This window comes from Musca domestica, unplaced genomic scaffold (assembly GCF_030504385.1).
Source record: "Musca domestica strain aabys unplaced genomic scaffold, Musca_domestica.polishedcontigs.V.1.1 13, whole genome shotgun sequence".
NCBI lineage: Eukaryota > Metazoa > Arthropoda > Insecta > Diptera > Muscidae > Musca > Musca domestica.
This window is the reverse complement of record NW_026712172.1, coordinates 13,721,974-13,747,088: the sequence shown is the minus strand read 5'-3', so window position 1 is coordinate 13,747,088 and position 25,115 is coordinate 13,721,974. Positions and strand designations below refer to the sequence as shown.

The 25,115-nt window shown below is 35.0% G+C and overlaps 1 protein-coding gene across 1 annotated transcript in view; it reads left to right on the top strand.

Annotated features, from left to right (window-relative positions):
- Positions 1-25,115, top strand: part of LOC101889685 (uncharacterized) — a 123,252-nt gene that overhangs the window by 25,262 nt on the left and 72,875 nt on the right. The window lies entirely within an intron of this gene.

The window sequence follows — 25,115 nt, the reverse complement described above, 5'->3', positions numbered from 1 at the left end:
AGCCCTTTACTTGTCGTTACAATCTTCAATATCCTTTCCAAAACATTTTCCATAAGCTAGCATAAGCTTTTCATTTAAATTTTCACCACATCCAGTTATCGGACAATCTTCTTTTAATTTCCTAAGTCACTCACAACAACAGTAACCAACGAGTATAAAATAGAAAACAAATTCTAAAATTTGCTGCGGTTTTCGGGTTGCTCCACTAAAGAGAATGTCGAGAGCAACCCCAGCAAGAGTAGAAAACATTGTGGTTTCTTCCAGAAAAAAAAGGAAATTAAAACTGCAGATTAAAGCATACTTTCAGGCATGTGCTGAACACAACTGACCGCAAATATATCTAATATTGCTTAAGTGTTCGCAAAAAATGAGTGATGTTATTTCTAAAAATATTGTGCTATATATAAGTTGTTTAAAAAATAATAAAGGAAATGTAAAAAAATGTGAAATGCTATCAAATTAATTAAATTAAAAATATAAGAGAATTAAAAAAAAAAAACATAAATCTTAAAGTTTTATCAAATAGATTTAAAACTTTTTTAAAATAAGATATACCTGCAGATCTGTAATTAAGGCATGCAATTATAAAATCATATAAAAACGAACAATTTATATTAAGTATAGAAATATGTATAGTAAATTGTAAAAAATATATAATTTAGAAAATAAGTTTGCATACTTTTAGGCTAAATCAATAAATGTAACCTTAAACATAACATTTTATGTGAAACACAGAATTTACTGTCCAAAAATATCAAAAAAACAAAAAAAAAAACAATAAAACACTTTAAGTTCGGCAGGGCCTAACTTTTAAACCCTTCACCATTAGTTAAAACATTTTTATATAAAAGTATCTGAATTCAAACGTGTTCCACTTTAAACTTCATATACCTGTAAGACCATTTGGATAATGCTATTAAACTTTTCAAAAAACCATAAAGTGGGTTAGGCCGTTATATGGGGGTCATACTAAAACGGGAACCTCTGCAGACAATTTTATTCTTCAAGGATTGTCATCTATCAAATCTTTTTAAATGCCAAATTTAAAACAGTTTCGTGGGTAAATGTGACTAGTATTATCAAAACTTCGGATATCGGTGGGTATCGTTATATATGTGCTTCTAAGGAAAACGTGGACCTAAATATTCAACGTTCCGTCACTGAAGCTAGAACTCATTAGGAAATACATGACCAAAAAATACCAAGTTTTAGAAAAATCCGTGAAAAAATGTGGCAAAAATCATCAAAATATCGGGAGGTACCGTTATATGGGGGCTATACGAAGACGTGGATCTCCCGAGACAATTTTCTGTCTTAGGCTGTACTATCCATTACGAACTTTAAATACCAAATTTAAATTCCGGAAATAATTCCGGTGAATAATGTCGCTAAAACCATCAAAAAAACTTAATATCGGGAGATACCGTTACCGTCGGGGGCTATACGAAGACGAAGACCTACACAGACAATTTTCTGTAATGGGCTGCAGTATCCATTACGAACTACAATTTTTAAACAATTCCGGTGAATAATGTCGCTAAAATCATTAAAATACCGAATATCCGGAGGTACCTCTATATGAGGGCCATACGAAGACATGGACATGCACAAACAATCTCCTGTCATAGGCTGTAGTATCGATTACGAACTTCAAATACCAAATTTTAGACAATTCTGGTGAATAATGTCGCTAAAATCATCAAAGTACCGAATATCGGGAGGTACCGATATTTGAGGGCTATCGAAACCGTGGACCTGTACAGACAATTTTCCGTCTTAGGCTCTAGTATCCATTTCGAACTTAAAATACCAAATTTGAAGCAATTCCGGTGAATAATGTCTCTTAAATCACCAAAATACCGAAAATAGTGAGGTACCTTGATATGGGGACTATACCAAGACGTGTACCTACATGGCACATTTTAAATACCAAAAGTCCTGTAGACATAATGCATATTTGAGTAAAATTTTATCATCCTACTTCATTTCGTTTGGAAGCTAGAGTAATTTCCACTGACGGACAGACGGTTGAACATCGCTAAATCGACATAGAATCTTATGCTGATCAAAAATATATAAACTTTGTGGGGCCCTAAATGTATATTTCGAGGTTTTACAAACGGAATGACAAACTTAATATACCCTCCATACTATGGTGGAGGGAATAATAACTCCCTCTACATATGGTATATAAATGTACATTATATTACATTGCATCCCTAAAGTATGCTTTGAAAGTTGCTTGTAATATTTTAAGAGAAATCATTTAAAATACTTATTAATATTAACACAATAACATAATTTGAAAAATATCTACAGCATTATTCTTCCTTAAACTATGCTACATAATTGTGTGTATGATATTAATATTGATAATGTATGTTTTACATAGTTTAAATAAAAATATTTATAGAAAGAAAAAACCCTAATTTATATAAGAAGGGCTGGTAACATGGCATTACCAGTAAGAGAGAATTTTAGATCCAAAATTACGAGACCGGAAAATATACTAAACAAAAATGTAAAAATTGAATGTATTTAGTATAATTTGTTATCAATATAGGGTGAGATAAAAAAACTGCAACCAACTTTAGACTGCTGCCATTTCTAAGCCACTCGTCGGACAGCTGTTAAAATTATTCCAGTGACAGCTCATTATATTCTTTACAAGCGTACAAAAGCATTTTGGTGGGAATTTTACAGAAAAAAAGTTATTCGTGATGGAATTTAAGCGTGATAGTGTGATTTCTTTATATTTGGCTGGAAAACCATAAGTGGCTATCGTTAGAGCACTCCAGCATTTAAATCTGAATAAATCTTTTGTGTCTCGTACCATCTGGAAGCGTAGCCCGACGTCAAGGAAGTGGACGGAAGAAAACAGCAACATCAGCAGAAATTGTTCCAAATGTAAAGAAGCGACTTGATCGAAAACCGCAGTTATAGCAGTGGTCGAAAAATGGCTCGTGAGCTGAACATATCGCAATATTCCATTCGGCAAATATTGAAGAATTAGCTGGCTGTACATTGAAATTCCAAAAAGTCCAAGTACTTACACCGCAACAGAAAGAAAATAGACTCAAAAGAGCCAAAGAGTTGTTTCGCTTGGCTGAAAGTCGTGAACTGCCGAATTTGATTTTCTCCGATGAGAAAACATCCGTTGTCCAACAACTACAGTTTGTAAACAAACAAAATGAATGATGATCGTGTTTACTTGCCAAAGAGGTCGGCTGAAAATGTGTACCTTCGGTTGGCCACCAGAACTCAAGCGCCGGCCATGGTGATGGTGTGGGCCGCCATAACAGCCGATGGTCGCTCTCCGCTCGTATTAATCGAACGTGGCATCAGAGTAAATGCCGAATATTAAAGCGAAAATATTCTGGAGGGTTTTTTAAGGGCTTGGGCACGAAAACATTTTGGCCACAGACCTTGGACATTCAACAGAACTCAGCACCATCGCACTCAGCACGCGCCACCCAAGAATGGTTACAAAATGAGGTTCCCCGCTTCATTTCCAGCGAACATTAACCACCAAAATCTGCAGATAGTAATCCGTTGGACTATTGTGTGTGGAGTATTTTGGAAAGCAAGGTTGGCACTAAAAAATGCGAAAGTGTCGATCACCTCAAGCAAGCGCTTCGCCGTGAATGGGCCAAAATACCGCAGAGCAACATCCAGGCAGCTTGGACGGTTTCATTGGCCGTTTAAAGGCCATAATTTGTGCCAAAGGTGACCAATTCGAACAAATCTAAACTCATTCTATGAGCTTATGCTATCTATGACATTTTTTGGTTTCATTAAAAAAAAAAAAAAAAAAAAATGTAAAAATGACTTTGTTGCAGTTCTTTTTATCTCAACCTGTATATTAATGGAGTGTCGATGTTTGAAGTATATCAATCTAAATTCTATACCCAAGAAATGTCCTACAAATCTATATGCAATTATTACCATAAAGCCGTAAAGCATGCTTTAAAATTTATTGCTATATGTATATTTTGTATTAACTTGATGTTGTTAAAAAATAATATTTTAAAATTAATCAACAAAAATATGACGAATATCGTAAATTTATGCTACATTAAAAACACAACAATTGACTTTGAAAAAAATTTACATATAAGCAAAATTTTTAATCCTCCCCCTTCTCATTCTCTAAACATTCAAAACTGTTATAAAATTCCCACAAAGAAAACAATACTATATGTTTAACCATTGAGTCATGTTTACAATTCAATATATATAGCATATTTTAAGGCTGGCAGCATGTTTGACATGAGTATACAACGAATGTACACAAAGTGATATTGCGTTTGTATTGGAATATTCAATGGAGGAAAATAAAATGTGTTTGGAATGTGTTATTTTTGTTTGCCACAAAGAGAAAAAAAAGCGGACACTGAGACAGGGAGCGAGAGAGAGAGAGAGAGCTTTTTGGAAAACGTAAAAAAAACCCACTGGCCAAAACAGAAGAGTTAAAGTAAATATTTCCATTTTGCAACCAAAAATATAAAGGGTCATATCGAATAAAAAAATGGAAAAACCGAGATATGAAACAACATACAGTGGAACCCTGTATGTTATATAATTGACTATAAATATTGATTTCTTTTGGCTTGAAGGTTTCTTTTTGAAAATATTCTCCAAAAAAGGGGACCAACATTTTTTTGGTGTGACAACACTTCAACTTTCCGCTCTATGTCTCCTCCCTCAAAAAAGGTTTCACTGTGGCAAAAATATCCTAGCATGCTGGCAATTCAATGGACCATTAACAAATATCACCACAATGAATGGCTCTCAAAAATAAACCCCAAAACAATTTCTTCCCCCTCCAAAATAAAAAAATAATAGAAAAATAAAATCAAACATTTCCATTTAACACTTTGCAGCTGCCGAAGACTTTCACAATTTCTGGATTTATTGAATGTGCCACGATACCATCATCATCACCACCATCATCATCCGCATCACTCTCAGCACCAGCATCAGCAACATGCTGGCAATGCCAGCGGTGGCCCATCCAGTGCCACGAGCAGCTGTAATACATCGGCCCAACATTCGCCACTTACTCCGCATGCGGCCGCCATTACTGTTCAGGGTCAAATGGCTATGACAGGCAACAGCAATGATGGCAACGGCACGACAACAGCTGCCGGGACACCGGCATATGGCAGCATCAACAATAGCCTCGATGAGGGCTTTCTCCATCATCTCCAGCATGGCCATCACCAACACCAACACCATCATCAGCAACAGCGTGGCTCTTTGTATCGCACAACATGCCTGAGTTTTCAAAGTGAAATATTTCTGTTGGACATGACAAGTGGAGAAATCAATGATATTACAGAAAGGTACATACACACACACACACAGATAGTCAACATCAATAATTCAACGTAAATGTGTGTTTGTGTGTGTGCATGTGGGTAAAATACTGCTGTATCCGCAATGTAAACACCAGGGTTTGGGTTGTTTGTTGCAAGGGGAAGTTCTATGAACATTGAAAAGAAATCAATATTGATGATATGTTCGAAGAGAAAAACTGTTTTCACAATGGGAATTTTGAAAATACTCGTACTACAAAAGGAGGGAATTTTAACAAAGCACAAATGGGGCGTATGCGTATTGTTAGAACGTATACACCCATATAAACTGTGATTTAAAACGACGATACAAAAACTAAAAAATTAAATAATATTGGAAAAATTTTTAAATTACTATTTTATAAAAAAAACAAGTAAAAAAGCTGTAAGTTCGGATGGGCCGAACTTGGAATTCCCTCCACCATTTGGTACAAATTTGGCAATTTTCAAATAAATAACATACGTTAAAAATTCTGATGAAATCTTAAAAATACCGAATGTAGCCATATATTAGGGTCTATATGACGACGTGGACCTGCATAGGTAACTTTGTCATAAACTATTACAATATTCAAATGCGAAACTTGAAAATAAATCTGTTTATAATGTAGCTAAAATCATCAAAATACCGAATATAGGGAGGTAGCATGAGGGTTCTAAACGTGGACCTGCACAGACAATTTTCTGTCTTAGATTGTAGTATCCATTACGAACTTTAAATACCAAATTTAAACAATTCCGGTTAATATTGCCGCTAAAATCATTAAAATTCCGAATATTGGGAGTTACCGTCATATGAGGGCTATACGAAGACGTGGACCTACACGAGCCATTTTCAATAACAAAAGAAGCTAGAGTGATTTCCACAGACAGACAGACATCGCTAAATCGACATAGAATTTTATGCTGAACAAGAATATGTATACTTTGTGGGTTCTAAAATGTATATTTTGAGGTGTTACAAACGGAATGACAAACTTAATATACCCTCCATACTATCGTAAACTTGGAAATCATCATTTCTTAATAAGTCCACAAAAGAAAATGTACCTTATTCTAATTTAAATTCCCAAGGAAAACCTGTAAGGAAAAATAAAGAAAGGCTGACGGGCCCGACTATATATACCCTACACTACTGGGCATATTTAGTACAGCTCCCGTAACAAAAGAAGTTATTTGGAGTAAATCATACCACCTCTCACATTTGGTTTTAGAGCAGTTATGGTTTCGTTTCAGGGGGAACTATTACACATTTTAAACTTGTACACCAAATAACATTGCTGTAGCGTGCATGATATCACTTCGAGAAGGAAACGTACGTCCGAAATTTACTGCATTTGGTCTGATACTAGCAATTATATATCTATATATATAAATGTAAGTTGTGTTAGTTACTACGCTTATAACTTAAGAACCGCTGGGCTAATTTTAACGATTCACACAAATTCGGAGTTGTCTCCTCTCCGAAAAGGATAATATCCAAAAAAATCGCGTAAAAATGTGATATATTAACATTTTCATTTTGACTTTTCAAATGTACAATAGTAATGTTTTATTTTGCATGATTTTTTTCCATTTTGACTTACTTTTTTCTAATGTACATTTGTAGTGTTTTTTATATTTTATTTTTGAATTCGAATATTAAAACCAATTTATTTAATTGACTTGATTTCTTGAAAACTGAAATTGATGGCGGATACATGGAAGTGTAGTACCGAATTATATGGTGGCAAACGGAACAGATGATATCGAAATAATTTAACGCGGTCACACCAAAAGAAAGATAATTATTAATTAAAAGATAACTACTTTTTCAAAATCACTAAAAAATCACGAAAAAGAGATCTCATTGCAAAAAATTTTAAAATAATAGTAAGGGTCTTTAAACATTTGCTGTAATAAATCAGCGAACAAGTTGAAGATTTTTTTCAAATTGTTATTCTTCTTTTGCCATTTTTTTTTTTCAATTTGTATTATCATATTGAATTCAGTGGATTTTTTGTGAACAAATATACAATTTTTCACCAAAAAAAATGAAATAAGTTCGAAATACGATGTTAACTGACATCTACCTTTCAACTACAGGGCCGACATCGTGGTTCAGATGGAAGATGCGAACACATTTAAACAACCAAATATGACAGAAAAAGCCTAATGGAGCTCAAAATGCAAAATTCTTTGGGAGCACAATCAGTAAAATACCAAATATAAAAAGTTAGGGTTAGGGAACCATCATGCAGATAATTGCTCCATAGGGATTTATTAAAGTAAAGTCCCCACATTGGAGTATCCCCAAGTCCACTAATCCACAATCCATCTAATGTGTGGCCAGAAAAGAAAATTTGGTATTCTATTGAATTTGTAACCCCCAAGAGAATATTGGTTGGAAACGTAGATTTGGGATGTACATCTATATGAAATAAATTGTGGAAACATGAACAAATTACAAATATAAGAAAGTAGCACGGGACTGAATATTTGTTGAATCGTCATTGAATTATACTATGATGAAAAATATGGTGGATAAAACTATTTTTACTCATTTAAATCACACGAAATTTTTTTCAGTTTGACATGCTATGTTGTTCTGCTATGTTTTTGATTTGGTCTCTATTTGTCATATTGGATTATAAGGGGTAGAAGAATGCTTTCAATGTAGGTCGATGTCTCGGAGTAGTGCCCATATAAAGGTACCTCCTGATTTTACCATATTTCAAAGGATTTGGCTAAAAATGTGTATTTGGTGGATGAAAATCTTACACAAAAATTTCAACATATCTACAAATTTTAGAATGATTTCATATAATAGTACCCCCTCAAGTCCACCTTTTGGCGGACAAACAAACCGACATGGTTAGGGGGACTTATAAGAACTCTAATGGACAATCTGAGGTGCTAATGGCTTTAAAAAAGTAATTAACTTTGGCTATTCTTAATTCATTCAGCCCTCAATTATGAGGTGTACAAAATACAGCAAATTCCAAATTACTGCTCATTTGACTGGAAGATTTTGCTACGATTTTACCACACTAAAAATTAATTTGTTCCCTTACATGGGGATAAGATTGATATATACTTTTTAATAGATTTGTATAGCCCCTTTGAAGCCCACGGTTTAAATATTGAAGCCCACGGCTTAAATATGGGTATAGGTATTTTAAAACACTTAATCGACCAGTACGCGAACACTTATATCCGTCATATCTGTGAATAATTATGCTTTGACAAATATGCATAATAACTACGGGCCGGCAACGCGGACCGGGCCAGCTAGTTTAAAATAAAAAAAAAAAACTTTCAAAAGTAAAAGATTAACTAATTTACTTTCTCGGCATATTTCTGAGCGTCTGCAGATTATTTCAATTTATTCCGATTGTGTGAATATTTTTCATGATAAAGAGTTGTTAATATTTTTTTCTATTTTTTGTGGCGTTTTATGAAAAAGTGCAAAAAGTTTTTAACGAGTTTTGCTAATAATAATCCTGGCTGAAATGCGAAAGAAACAAAATCCATAAACACCAGACTTTGTTTTTAAATGCGGCAGCCACCATTTAAGGCTTATGTTGCAAAAGTGTTCAAGTCCCATTAAAAAAGGACTTTCGAATGCGTTTGGTGTGCTAGGGAGAAGAGAGAGAGAGAAAGACTTTCCTCTCTCTTTGCCCTCCTCTCGCACGACTGCCATCAATTTGAATGAAAAGGAAGAGCGTAAACCTCTACACAAACCGAAAGTAAACTACTAGCAAGCAAACCCTGTTGTAACTTTACAGTCGTAAGTCGTAATGTTTGTTCACCCATATTGTATGTGTGAGTGTATGGCTGGGTATGTGTGCGAGCCAGTGTTAGATAATAAATCACAGAAAAACTTCTGCCACAACATTGCGGCATTGAATGCCGCATTTAAAAAATACAAACCAAATGTGTGGTGAGCAGAGCAGAGTGTGTATCTTAGCTGTGTGGCAAGTATTGGAAACGAAATAGAAAGAAGAGAGGAAGACGGATGGGGGCTGGGGTGAAGACAAACAAAACGTATCCTTGTGACACCAAAGTGCTTATGTGACAATTAGTCGGATTGTTATAGTGTTGTGTCCATGATATGGAATTCCTGTGCTCTCGCAGCCATTGCTTTGACTGCTGGTGGTAAAAAGATTAATGGTCAACGAGATGCCCAAAGTTGGATGGAGACCACCACAGAATGGCATAAGGACAAGGATTTTAAATGTGAATGTAGATTTGTGTGAGTGTGTGTGTGTGTAAAGGAAATATTACAAGAGAGTTTTGAGGTTTTACATTTTGCTCCATGCCATTTTTTCATTGTAATGGGAAATAATGTTGGTTTTCAAACTTAAATTTTGAACGAAATAGAAAATTAGGAAGACCTACTGTAAATATTTGGTAATCTGTTGTGGGATTATAGAGATGGCGTATTATTTCAAAAAGTTTAAACGGACGTTCGAATGACTCGGTATATTAAGTTCGCCATTCCATTTGCAACTCATCGAAATAATAATTTTAAACCTAACAAAGCTTATATATTCTTGATTAGCGTAAAATTCTAAGACGATTTAGTCCCGTCGGTCCGTCCTGTCGGTCGGTAGGTCTTTTGTAATCCCGCTAGAGTCAAAACAAATTAAGATAAGAAGCTAAAATTTTGCTCAGATCAGTCTTTTGTGTACAAGCAGGTCAAGTTCGAAGATGGGCCATATCGGTCAACGATATCGAATGGCTCCCCCAATATCCGGTATTTTGATGATTTTAGCCACATTTTCAATGGAATGGGAGTTCTTCTGAGTACTTTACACCCCGGAAGGGTATTGTCTATATAGGTCCAAGATATCGTATACCCACCCCCCCCCATTATAACGGTACCTCCCGGATATTCGGTATTTTGATGATTATAGCCAAATTTTTTAATGGAATTGTCTAAGGATCCACACCAGGAGATGCTTCAGAGTACTTTACCCCCTAAAAGAGAGTTGTCTATATAGGTCCACGATATCACATACCTCTTATATTCTGCATTTTGATGATTTTAGCCAAAATTGTCAATGGAATTTTCTGAAAATTAACAAAAGGAGTTCCTTCGGAGTACTTTACCTCCTGGAAGAGACTTGTCTATATAGGTCCACGATATCGTATACATCTGATATTCTGCATTTTGATGATTGTAGCCAAAATTGTCAATGGAATTTTCTGAAAATTAACAAAAGGAGTTCCTTGGGAGTACTTCACCCACTGGAAGAGAATTGTCTATATAGGTCCACGATATCGTATACCTCTAATATTCTATATTTTAATGATGGTAGCCAAGATTTTCCATGTAATCGTCTGAAAATGTACACAAGGAGTTCCTTCGGAGTACTTTATCCCCTGGAAGAGAATTTTTTAAATAGCTTAACGATATCGTATATCTCCATACATCGGTAATCTAAGTGCGGCTCCATTGCAAAAAATGCAATTGGGACTGGTTTATGTCTTTGTGCATTTGTTTGTAACGTGGAGAAGGAAGCGAGATAGACCCATAGTTACTTTTGAGAATCTTCATAGAATCACTTTCTGAGACGATTTATGTCACTCCGTAGGTCCGCCCGTCCGTCCGTGTATTCTTGTGAACAAAATGCAGGTCGCATTTATTATCCGATTGAGATGAAATTTTCCAGACAATATTCGTTTGGCCCAAGGAAGAACCTTATTGAAATTGGTGATAATCGGATCAGATTTAGATATAGCTCCCATATATCTTAAGCCGATTTCGGGTTAATTGTGCACGAAATGGCCAATATCAGTAAAAATGGCCTGAATTTTGGCACATTTGACCGAATTTGCAAGCACATCAAATTTGCTGAAAATCGCTTCAGATATATCTCTAGCTCCCATATATATGTTGTCAAGATCGGTTTAGGTTTGGTTATAGCTCCCATATATATCTTCAACCGATTTCGGGTTAATTGTGCACCAAGTGGCCAATATCAGTCGAAATTGCCTGAATTTTGGCATATCCAACCGAATTAAGTCTAGAAGCAAGTACATTAAATTTGGTAAAAATCGGTTCAGATATAGCCATAGCTCCCACATATATGTTTTATCCGATTTGGGGTTTAAAGTCCCTCACACGCGTAATATGCATTCCACAATAAGGATCTTTGGTGCCAGATATCAGATACAGCTCTGAAATAAGTGTATAAAATTTAGTCAAGATCGGTTCAGATTTGGTTATAGCTCCCATATGTATCTTTAACCGATTTCGGTTTAATTGTGCACCAAATGACCAAAATCAGTCCAAATTTGAATTTTGGCACATTCGACCGAATTCAGTCTAGAAGCAAGTAAATTAAATTTGGTGAAAATCGGTTCAGATATAGCTATAGCTCCCATATATATGTTTCATCCTATTTGGTATGAAGGACTTAATATTCGTAATACCAGTAGTACCAGATATCTTATAGAGCTCAGAAATACTTTTGCCTCATTTTATCGATAACGGCTAAGATTTGCATGAAGCTCCCATATATATCCTTAATCCGATTTCAATCGATATATCCTTAATCAGATTTATTGTATACTAGCTGGCCCGGTCCGCGTTGCCGGCCCGTAGTTATTATGCATATTTGTCAAAGCATAATTATTCACAGATATGACGGATATAAGTGTTCGCGTACTGGTCGATTAAGTGTTTTAAAATACCTATACCCATATTTAAGCCGTGGGCTTCAATATTTAAACCGTGGGCTTCAAAGGGGCTATACAAATCTATTAAAAAGTATATATCAATCTTATCCCCATGTAAGGGAACAAATTAATTTTTAGTGTGGTAAAATCGTAGCAAAATCTTCCAGTCAAATGAGCAGTAATTTGGAATTTGCTGTATTTTGTACACCTCATAATTGAGGGCTGAATGAATTAAGAATAGCCAAAGTTAATTACTTTTTTAAAGCCATTAGCACCTCAGATTGTCCATTAGAGTTCTTATAAGTCCCCCTAACCATGTCGGTTTGTTTGTCCGCCAAAAGGTGGACTTGAGGGGGTACTATTATATGAAATCATTCTAAAATTTGTAGATATGTTGAAATTTTTGTGTAAGATTTTCATCCACCAAATACACATTTTTAGCCAAATCCTTTGAAATATGGTAAAATCAGGAGGTACCTTTATATGGGCACTACTCCGAGACATCGACCTACATTGAAAGCATTCTTCTACCCCTTATAATCCAATATGACAAATAGAGACCAAATCAAAAACATAGCAGAACAACATAGCATGTCAAACTGAAAAAAATTTCGTGTGATTTAAATGAGTAAAAATAGTTTTATCCACCATATTTTTCATCATAGTATAATTCAATGACGATTCAACAAATATTCAGTCCCGTGCTACTTTCTTATATTTGTAATTTGTTCATGTTTCCACAATTTATTTCATATAGATGTACATCCCAAATCTACGTTTCCAACCAATATTCTCTTGGGGGTTACAAATTCAATAGAATACCAAATTTTCTTTTCTGGCCACACATTAGATGGATTGTGGATTAGTGGACTTGGGGATACTCCAATGTGGGGACTTTACTTTAATAAATCCCTATGGAGCAATTATCTGCATGATGGTTCCCTAACCCTAACTTTTTATATTTGGTATTTTACTGATTGTGCTCCCAAAGAATTTTGCATTTTGAGCTCCATTAGGCTTTTTCTGTCATATTTGGTTGTTTAAATGTGTTCGCATCTTCCATCTGAACCACGATGTCGGCCCTGTAGTTGAAAGGTAGATGTCAGTTAACATCGTATTTCGAACTTATTTCATTTTTTTTGGTGAAAAATTGTATATTTGTTCACAAAAAATCCACTGAATTCAATATGATAATACAAATTGAAAAAAAAAAATGGCAAAAGAAGAATAACAATTTGAAAAAAATCTTCAACTTGTTCGCTGATTTATTACAGCAAATGTTTAAAGACCCTTACTATTATTTTAAAATTTTTTGCAATGAGATCTCTTTTTCGTGATTTTTTAGTGATTTTGAAAAAGTAGTTATCTTTTAATTAATAATTATCTTTCTTTTGGTGTGACCGCGTTAAATTATTTCGATATCATCTGTTCCGTTTGCCACCATATAATTCGGTACTACACTTCCATGTATCCGCCATCAATTTCAGTTTTCAAGAAATCAAGTCAATTAAATAAATTGGTTTTAATATTCGAATTCAAAAATAAAATATAAAAAACACTACAAATGTACATTAGAAAAAAGTAAGTCAAAATGGAAAAAAATCATGCAAAATAAAACATTACTATTGTACATTTGAAAAGTCAAAATGAAAATGTTAATATATCACATTTTTACGCGATTTTTTTGGATATTATCCTTTTCGGAGAGGAGACAACTCCGAATTTGTGTGAATCGTTAAAATTAGTCCAGCGGTTCTTAAGTTATAAGCGTAGTAACTAACACAACTTACATTTATATATATAGATAAAAGGATTTTGCTGACGGAAGGACAAATTTTTTGCACATAAAGGCAATGGGTGATGTTAAAAAATAATAAAAACATGGAAAAAAGCTATAAGTTCGGACGGGTCAAATTTGAATACCCTTCACAACTTGGAACGAGGAAGGAAAAAACAATAAAATCCAATAAAGAAATCTCTAAGAATCTTAAAAATACCGAATGGAGCCGATGACGTGGACCCGCATCATCAAAATACCGAATATAGGGAGGTACCGTTATATGGGGCTATACCAAAACGCGGAAACGTTCACAGACAATTTTCTGTCACAGGTTGTTGCATCCATTACGAACTTTAAGTACGACATTTCAAAGAATTTCGGTGAGTATTGTTACTAAAATAATCAAAATATCGTATATAAGGAGGTGCCGTTATATTGGAGCTGTGCGAAGACCTGGACCAGCATAGACAATTTTCTGTCACAGGCTGTAGGATCCATTACGAACTTCAAATACCAATTTTGAAACAATTCCGGTGAATAATGTCGCTAAAATCATCAAAATACCGAATATAGGGAGGTACCGTTACATGGGGGCTATACGAAGACGTGGACCCGCACAGACAATTTTCTGTCTTAGGGTGTAGTATCCATTTTGAACTTCAACTACCACATTTGAAACAATTCCGGTGAATAATGTCGCTAAAATCATCAAAGTACCGAAAATAGGTAGGTACCATTATATGGAGGCTATACGAAGGCGTGGACCTGCACAGTAAATTTTCTGTCTTAGGCTGTACTATCCTTTTGGAACTTCAAATACCAAATTTGAAACAATTCCGTTGAATAATGTCGCTAAAATCATCAAAATTCCGAATAAAGGGGGTACAATGGGAGTTATAAAACGTGGACCTGCACAAACACTTTTCTGTCATGGGCTGTAGTATCCATTACCAACTTCAAATGCGAAATTTGAAACAATTCCGGTAAATAATGTCGCTAAAATCTTGAAAATACCGAATATGGGGGGTACCGTTATATAGGGGCTATACGAAGACGTGGGCCTACATGGCTTATTTTCTGTCTTAAGCCGTAGCATCTATTACGAACTTTAAATAGTAATTTTGATACAATTCCGGTAAAAATGTCGCTAGAATCATCAAAATACCGCATATCGGGAGGTACCGCTATATGGGGGCTATACGAAGACGTGGACCTACATGGTCCATTTTCAATACCAGAAGTACTGCAGACATAGTACACATTTGAGTAAAAATCTATCAACCTACTTAATTTCGTTCGGAAGCTAGAGTGACGGACAGACGGGTAGACAGACAGACTTACGGACATTGATAAATCGACATAGAGTTTTATGCTGATCAAGAATATATATACTTTGTGGGGTCTAAAATGTATATTTCGAGGTGTTACAAACGGAATGACAAATGTAATATACCCTCCATACTATGGTGGAGGGTATAACAAGTTAAAAAGTATCAGACGGGTTTGCCGACACATGCCAATATACGATTATTTAAATATATTTTGACTTCTGTTATGATTATTCAAATTGTTGATCCTCTAGGGAGTAGGTTCCGAAGGAATGGGAAAATATTTTCCATTTCCTATAGGACCTAAATAAATATGATATAAATATTGCGATGGGCCAGGTTTGGACTATATAGGCTACTTCCTTTACTTTTAATGAGATATGTGATCATTTTTAGAAAGTATGCATGAGGTACCAGATATAGCCGACCGAAGTATTTCATTTTCATACCTCATCTAATACAGATAAAATATTAGTATTGTATTGAACATTTATGTCCAATTTATGCGAAATCATAAATTCCATATTCATATCAGGTTTCTGGTTGAGATACATATATTTAGATATGGCAAGTTGTAAAAAATTACTTACTTGTTTCGCAACTTATGACAGATAAATGAATTGTAAATTGTGACCCTTTGTGGGTGAGGTACCAGAAAGGGTTCACAGGTATATATCATCTTCACAACAGATCTTGAGGTCCAGCAAAAATGTTTTTGTGTGTGAAATTTGAAAAGAGTTGGATGCTTATTTCGCTCTTTCAAAATTTTAACCCTTTGTGTGGGGAGGTACCAGAAGGAGTGGGCCTATGTATCCCATCTTCACAGAAGATCTTTTTTGGTAGAAGTAATGGGATGTTGTGAAAAATAAAGAAAACCTGATGCTTATTTCTTATTTTGTATTTTATAAACGTGTTGGATATTCAAAACCTTGACCCTTTGTGGGGAAGGTACCAGAAGGAATGGTCAGATTTCTATCATCTTTATAACAGATCTTGTGTTGATGGAAATATTGAGATGTGTTAAGTCTGAATGAGATCGGATGTTAATTTCGTTTTTTACAAGCTTCATGGATATTCAAAATTTTGACCCTTTGTGGGGGAGGTACCAGAAGGAGAGGATAGATATATCCCATCTGCACAGCATATCTTGTGTTGGTAAAAATAATGGGATTAGTGAAATATGAAGAAAAACGTGATGGGTTTTTAAAACTTTGACCTTTGCGGGGGAGGTACCAAAAGAAATGATCCGATCTCTACCGGTCTTTATTACAGATCTAGTGTTGATAGATATATTGAGATGTGCCAAGTGTAAATGGAATCGGACGATAATTTTGCGTTTTATGAGTTGAATGGATATTCAATATTTTGATCTGACCGAGCACTGACCGAACTATTAGGATTTGTAAAGTTGGAGCAAAATCGGATTATCCCTTCTCTTTCTGTGTGGGAGGTACCAAAAGGAGCGGGCCGATTTTGGCCTTCCTTACACCAGACCTTGGGTTAATATAATTTTTGAATACATAATACAATCGGACTCATACATCACATTTTATAAGAGAAGTAATTATCGAAAATGTTGACTTTTTGTGGGAAGGAACTTGATGGAGTGGACCCATATTGTCCTTTGTTCGCAACTGATCAAGCACTGGATCAAATATTATGATTTGCAAAACCGGATTATTGCTTCTCTTTCTGTGCAGAAAATATTATTATTATTTATTTATTTTTTTATTTTTTATTTATTTACTTATTTTTATTTAAATATTTATTTTTTTTATTTATTTAAATATTTATTTAAAAAAATATTTTTTTCTTTGATAAATTTAAAAAAATATTCCATCTTCAAAAGTATTTTCAGAAAGTCAAAAAAATATAACTTAACCATTTTAACTTTTTCTGTTAATTTTCCCCTTGCCTACATATCAATTTCATATCATAGTTTAATGTTACATTTAAACAAATTTACCCTGCGCTACCGCTGCTGCTGCTGTGCAACGAAAGGCATATGCTCTGGCTTGTTTATTATTTCACTTTTTTCTTGCCAGTTACTGAAATCAATGGTTCAGAAATGTTTCGCAGACATGTTTGTGCTGCGATTCCAATGTGAAATGAAAAAAAAAGAAAATGGAGAAAAATTGTAACACATGAATTCAATTTCTTTTATTTTCGTATCAATTTACCTTTGGCCCCAACAATGGAATTCCATCATCGCCATATGTTTGCCAACAAAACCCCAAAACAAAACAAAATCGGAGTAACGAGAAACCAAAAATGGAAAAACTTTTCTCTTTTTTGGAAGTTTACAAAAAAAAAAAAAAAAACACATTTTTAAATTTTTAATCAACAAAGAAAAACCAATGACAATGTCAGAGCGGAAACCAACTGACTGGCAGTTCGATGCCAGTCCAAGAAGAGAAGGTTTCCTATTGGTATTTGGTTTCAATATTTAAAAAAAAAACGAAATGAAATTTATTTTCTGTGAAGTTGGCGTTATGGGATTTTTTAATTTTTAATTTTTCAGAACAACTAACCTGTAGTTTTTTGTTCCTTTATCAACAAAGGTAGATGTTTGAAATATTAATCGTGAAATTGAAAAAAAAAAAAGAAATTAAGAACCTCAATGTCGCAGATTTTTTTTTAAATATTTTTAAAGGATCTTTAAATTGTAGATTTTTAAAATCTATAAAGGATTTTCTTTGATTTTTCAAGCATTTTTTAAAGGTTCTCAATGTCATGGAATATAAAAGTAGCAACTAAAAAAGCTTTAAGTTCGGCTGGGCCGAAATTTGAATACCCTCCCCTATTTGGAGCGAACGACGAATTTCGCCCTACGCGGCGACAAAATGAGCCGCGAAAATTCGTCGTATGGAACACAATACCGACGAAATTATAAAACAGCTGATGAAGTTGTTTACTTTTTGCTCATTTGTTGACTACAATGAATTATACAAGAACACATAATTCTTTACGTTCTCTATTATAATTTCACTTATGTCCATCTTCTCTATTATAAATTCACTGATATCCATCTTCACTCAGGCGCAAGTACACAAATAAATAAACAAATTAATTATGTTTTTTTATACGAGTAACAGATAGTAGAGTGACCATAACAAATTTTAAAGTAAAAAGTAACTTTATTTACTAAAACACATAAAATTCGTACAAGTATGGCCACCTTGTACTGTTTTGTTCGCCGGTCGCCGGCGTATGAAATAGAAATAAAGCTAATTGAGTTCGCGGCGACCGACGAAATTTTCGCCGGTGCCGTGATTGTGTGCACTTCCATATACACATATGTGTTTTATTTTTGACGACGAACATACGCCGCGAAAAAATTCGTCGTTCGCTCCAATTGTGTTCCTATCATTAGGGTCTATACGACGACATGGACCTACATAGGTAACATTTGTCATAAGCCATTACAATATTCAAATGCGAAACTTAAAAAAAACAAGTAAGCAAAGGCTACAGTCGAGCGGGGCCGACCGTTGAATACCCTACAACACTATAATAAACCATACAGCTTACATAGGCGAAATACTCGAAAGAATTCCACAAGATATTGTGACAAATAATAAAAGAAAACCATCAGGTTTCGTTCTCTAATTTTCGAATAATAACAACTTAAACTAATTTGCTCATTTCCAATTTATTGGTAGATGTTGCACGTAAATGGTCTTCCTAGATCTGGAACCAATATTTCCCAAAGACCTATAACCTCTCAGAAGTGGCAAAAGATTAACATTTATTATTGGTGTTTGACTGAAACGCATCTATATGAGATACAGAAATTTGACTATATTCTTCAACGAAATCAGCGTTAACGAAATAGTCAGAAGTGCGTCTTTCCTGTATTTGTGAATTCTCCAAAAAGTCACTGGAATGGACATTTTCGTATTTTGTCTACAAAAGTTGGCAAACTATTTCGCACATTTAATATTTTTGGATGGCCATCCAAAACTGCTTGGCTTTTGCAATGCCCGGTAACCCCCATTCAAATGTGCGCGAGGATCGGGCAATAATTACGACCTGCTGACAATTTTGCAGTTTTTTGGTCCATTTTAACCCCTAAATATATGGCGATCATCTCCAAAAAGAGTAGGCTTCTATTCTTATCCCCATGCAAAATTTCGTAAGGATCGGGCCATAAACGAGATCTGTATATGATATCCTGATATCCTAACTACTTAGTTTTGTTAGCTGTAGAAATATTACCAAATGTTTAATTCAAAATGAAAATATGCCAAAAATATGACAAAATTGAAAAAAAATTTGAGAAAATTTTACAAAATCAATATTTTCATCTTAAGAGAGATATTTTTATGCGTTTTTTTTAGACGTTTTTTCTTTTCTGCAAAGAGGCCATTCTGAATTAATGAGAACTGTCGAAATCAGTTCAGCCGTTCTCGACATATAAGAGATCTTTCAAGCATATCTCCTTTGATAGACATATATATCGCACATATTTTGCTATACATCCGATTTGTTGGATGTTAACATCAATGTAAAGATCAGAAGTAACCCTGTCATGGCTTTATGATTTCGCCGGGATTTAAAATATTCGCGGTTTAATGAAAAAATTTGAATTTTTTCAACACAAAATATATGGTCTATTTTACCCGCTAAATATTATCCGATGACCACCTAGGTTCACATTTTTGCCCCCATATAACTGTACCTACCGATATTCGGTATTTCGCTGGTATTAGCTATATTATTTACCGGAATTCTTTAAATTTCTTATTTGAAGTTCCTAATGGATATTACAACCTATAACAGAATATTGTATGTGCAGGTCTACGTCTTCGTATAGCTCCCATACATCGGTACCTCCCGATATTTGGTATTTTGATGATTTTAGCGACATGATTCATCGGAATTATTTCACCGGCCGATCTTACAGCTTTTTTATTTGTTTATGTAAATTTTGGATTTTTTCAAATATTTTTTGGGACTTCTGGAATATGGAATCGTGGATTTTTACAAATATTTTTATTACTTTCCGGGTACATGAAAATCGTAAACCTTTTTTTTTTTAAAAAATACTGTACCATTTAATTAGCATTTCCTATTAACATTTATTTCGTCCACAATTATTTATTAAACCAGTTTAAAAAAGGGGGGGATACCCAATTTTAAAATATCTCTTTCATATCTGCGATAATCTCACTTTATTCACTGCCGACGAGGATACAAAGTCAAGGGTATTTTTAAAATCCCCAAGAGAAATGATGTCGAACAAAGAAGCAGAGACAGCTAATGGTTGCCCACCCCTTTTTACCATGGTTAAAATAACAGTGTGTGTGTGTTCAACTGTAAGATAGAATGTAAAATATATACAAATCAACTTGTTGACACATACATACATACAGACACAACAGACACTCCCCCATTTACATAGCGATGCGATTATAAACCCCAACAGATTGTTGTGTTCTATCTGGGAGCGAATAGTGAAGTGACAAGTGGAATAAATCAAAAAAAAAAAAGAGCAACTGTCTACCAGACAAACTGACTGACTGACTGACTGACTGACTGAATAACTGGCTGGCATTAACGCTACAAAGATACATACGAAAATACATACATATGTTTATGACACTGCCTAACTAAAGCGAATGGGGATTTGGACGAAAGAAAGAAAGAGTTGTAAGGATTATGAAGTATTGTTAGCAGGAAATGAAAATAAATGACTGAAAATGGCTGGAAATATACGTGGCAGCTACTCATACGGCATGCAAAAGTGTCAATGTGTTTGGGAATGAAATGAAATTGATATTCCGAACGCGGTAGCTATCTTTGACAAATATCGTAAAAAGTAATTATTCTAGATTAATATGGAACATGGGACATTTTGTTGGCAGAGGATTGGTGTTCAGTATTTACATATCCTTTAGAAATTCGTTTAAATGATGTTAGGAGCTTGTTTAAATTAATTACTTGTAACTTTTTGAGTTAATGTTTGAAGGAAAAATTATTAAACAAATTTAAAAGCAGTAAGTTAGGTCGGGCCGAACTTTGAATAGCCTCTACAATTTGGAACGATTTTGGAAAATTAAAAAAAAAAAATAATAAATCCCATTAAAAATTCTGTTAAAATCTTAAAAATACACAAATACAGGAAGTTACTCCTATTTTGGGGTCCATACGAAGAACTGGACCTGCAAAGACAATTTTCTGTCATAGACTGTAGTACCCATTGGGGAATTCAAATAAGAAGTTGAAACAATTCCGGCGAAAAACATCGCAAAATCATAAAAATACCGAATATCGGGAGGTACCGTTATATGGGGACCATACGAAAACCTGGACCTGTATAGACAATTTTCTGTAATAGGCTGTACTACCCATTACTAACTTTCAAGACCAAATTTGAAGAAATTTCGGTAAATAATGCCCCTGAAATCAGTAAAATGCCGAATATGGGGAGGTACCGCAATATGAGGGCTCTACGAAGACGTGCATCCGCACAATAAATTTTCTGTCTTAGGGTGTAGTATCCATTACGAACTTCAAATGTCAAATTTGAAACAATTCCGGTTAATATTGCACCTAAAATCGTCAAAATACGGAATATCGGGAGGTACCTTTATATGGGGGCTATACGAAGACATGAACCTGCAGAGACAATTTTCTGTCATAGGCTGTAGTATGCATTACGAACTTCAAATACCAAATTTGAAACAATTCCGGTGAAGAATATCGCTAAAATCATCAAAATACCGAATATAGGGAGTTAACATGGGGGCTATACTAATTGGACCTGCACAGACAATTTTCTGTCATAGGCTGTAGTATTCATTACGAACTTCAAATAGCAAATTTGAAACAATTCCGGTAAATAATGTCGGTAAAATTATAAAAATACCGAATATCGGGAGGTACCGTTATATGAGGGCTATATGAAGACGTGGACCTGCAAAAACAATTTTCTGTCACAGCCTGTAGTACCTATTACGAACTTCAAATACCAAATTTGAATGAATTCCGGTGAATGATTTCGTTAAAATCCTCAAAATACCGAATTTTGGGAAGTTCGGTTGTTTATGGGCTATACGAAGACGTAAACCTGCATAGACATTTTTCTGCCATAATCTGTAGTACCCACAACGAACATAAAATACCAAATTTAAAAGAATTCCGGTGAATAATGTCGCTAAAATCATAAAATTACGGAATATCGGGATGTAACGTTATATGGGGGCTATACGAAGACCTGAATCTGCATAGGCAATTTTCTGTCATATGCTGTATCCATTACGAACTTAAAATACCAAGTTTGAAGCAATTCCGGTGAATATTGTACCTAAAATCGTCAAAATACCGAATATCGGGAGGTACAGTTATATGGGGGCTATATCTAAACGTGGACCTATTTAGCCCATTTTCAGTACGAAAAGTTCTGCACTCCAAATACACGTCTGACTAAAATTTTATAAATCTACTTCAATTTATTTGGAAGCTAGTGTGATTGCCATAGGCGGACAGATAGATGCCCGAACATCGCTAAATCGACATAGAATTTTATTCTGATCTGAAAAATATATACTTTGTGGGGTCTAAAACGCATATTTCGAGATGTTACAAACGGAATGATAAAACTTAATATACCCTCCATGCTATAGTGAAGGGTATAAAAAGTGCTGCGCATTTTATCCAGAAAATTTTATTTAAAAGAAAGTCCTCTTCCCTAAAAGACCCGGTGGCTATCTTTACTAGAAGAAGAGCAGGAGGTCTTATTCACTGGAGGAAGGCCAGAAGGCCTTCTACACTAAAATATCCGAAATTTTTCATTACTGGAAGAAGAGCAGAAGGTCTTCTTCGCTGAAAGAAAGGCGAAAGGTACTAGAAGACCAGATAGTCATATAAAGGCCTTCTTCACTGGAAGAAGAGAAGAAGAACTTCTTCACTGGTAGAAGAGAAGAAAGACCTCTTCACTGGAAGAAGACCAGGAGGTCTCTGGAAGAAATTTCCTGGAAGAAGGAGGTCTTCTTTACTAGTAGACCCGAAGGTCTGCTTCATTAGCAGAATTCTAGAAAACCAAAAGGCCTTGTTCCCTAGAAGACCAGAAGGCATAGAAGTCCAGAGAGTCTTCTCCACTAGAAGAAAGTTTTCTTCCCTTGAAGAAAATAAGGACCTTTTTATTAGAAGACCAGAAAGACTTTTTTCATGGGAAGAATGGAAGGTCTTCTTTACTAGAAAACCAGATAGTTTTCTTTACTATAAGACCAGAAGGATTTCTTGACTAAAAGACCAGAAAGTCTTCTTTATTAGAAAACTACTAGATTACTAGAAAAACAGAAGGTCTTCTTGACCAGAAGGCCATTGGAGGAAGACCAGAAGGTCTTCTTCATTGGAAGAAGGCCAGAAAGTCTTCTTCTCTGGAAGAAGACCAGGGAGGTCTACTGAAAGACTAGAAGGTCTTCTTTACTAGAAGACCAGATAGTTTTCTTCACTAGAAGATCAGAAGGATTTCTTGACTAAAAGACCAGAAAGTCTTCTTTACTAGAAGACGAGAAGGTCTTCTTTATTAGAAGACTACTAGATTACTAGAAAAACAGAAGGTCTTCTTCATTAATAGACTGGAAATTCTTCTTCACTAGAAGGCCATTGGAGGAAGACTGGAAGAAGGCCAGGAGGTCTTCTTTGAAAGAAGGTCAGACGGTCTTCTTCTCTGGAAGAGGACCAAGGAGGTCTACCACAAGCCTAGAAGGTCTTCTTAACTAGAAGACTATAAGGTTTTCTTTACTAGAAGACTAGAAAGTCTTCCTCGTTGGAAGTGCAGAATGTCTTTATCACTGGAATAAGTCTAGAAAGTATTCTTCAGGAGGAGAAGGTCTTCTTTCCTTGAATAACTTCTCTCATTCATCTTTAAGACAAGACAAGACCAGGAGTTTTCTTTTTTTGGGTTTTCAACGGAAGAATTTCTTATTCTCCTTCGGGTCTTGTAGAGAAGAAGGTCTTTAACTATTCTTCCCTAGAAGACCTGAGGGTCTTCTTCTCAAAAAGGCTCGGAGAAGAAGGTATTCATCCCTTGAAGAACTGCTTTCATTCATATTTAAGATAAGACTAGAAGATTTTCCTCTGTACAAGACCAGAAGTCTTCTTTTTTCGGGTTTTCAACGGAAGAATTTCATTTTGACTTTCGGGCCTTTTAGAGAAGATGGTCTGTTAGAGAAAAAGGTATTTTAGGGAAGAAGCCTTTCTACTATTCTAGGGAAGAAGATCTTATGCTTTGCTATTCTGACTATTCTTCCCTAGAAGACCTGAGTGTCTTCTTCTCGAAAAGGCTCGGAGAAGAAGGTCTTCTTCCCTTGAAGAACTTCTTTCATTCCTTTTTAAGACAAGACTAGAAGATTTTCCTCTGTACAAGACAAGAAGTCTTCTTTTTCGGGTTTTAAACGGAAGAATTTCTTCTTGTCTTCAAGAGAAGAAGACCTTGGGGTCTTTTCGAGAAGAAGGTATTTTAGGGAAGAAGGCTTTCTGCTATAATAGGGATCTTATGCTTTGCTATTCTGAATATTTTTCCCTAGAAGACCTGAGGGTATTCTTCTCTAAAAGGCTAGGATAAGAAGGTCTTCTTCCCCCAAAGAATTTCTTTCATTCATTTTTAAGACAAGACTAGAAGGTTTTCCTTTGTACAAAACCAAAAGTCTTCGTTTTCAACGGAACAATTTCTTCTTGGCTTCAAGAGAAGAAGACCTTCGGGCCTTTTCGAGAAGAAGGTCTTTTAGAGAAGAAGGTATTTTAGGGAAGAAGACTTTCTGCTATTCTAGGGAAGAATAGTCAGAATAACAAAGCATAAGATCTTCTTCCTTAGAATATCAGAAAGTCTTCTTCCCGAAAAGACCTGAGGGTCTTCTTCTCTAAAAGATTCGGAGATCTTCTTATTTAAAAAACAAGAAGGATTTCTTCGCTAGAACACTTGGGAGTCTTCTTTCCATTAAGACCAGAAGCTAGTCTTTCTTAAAAGATATGAAA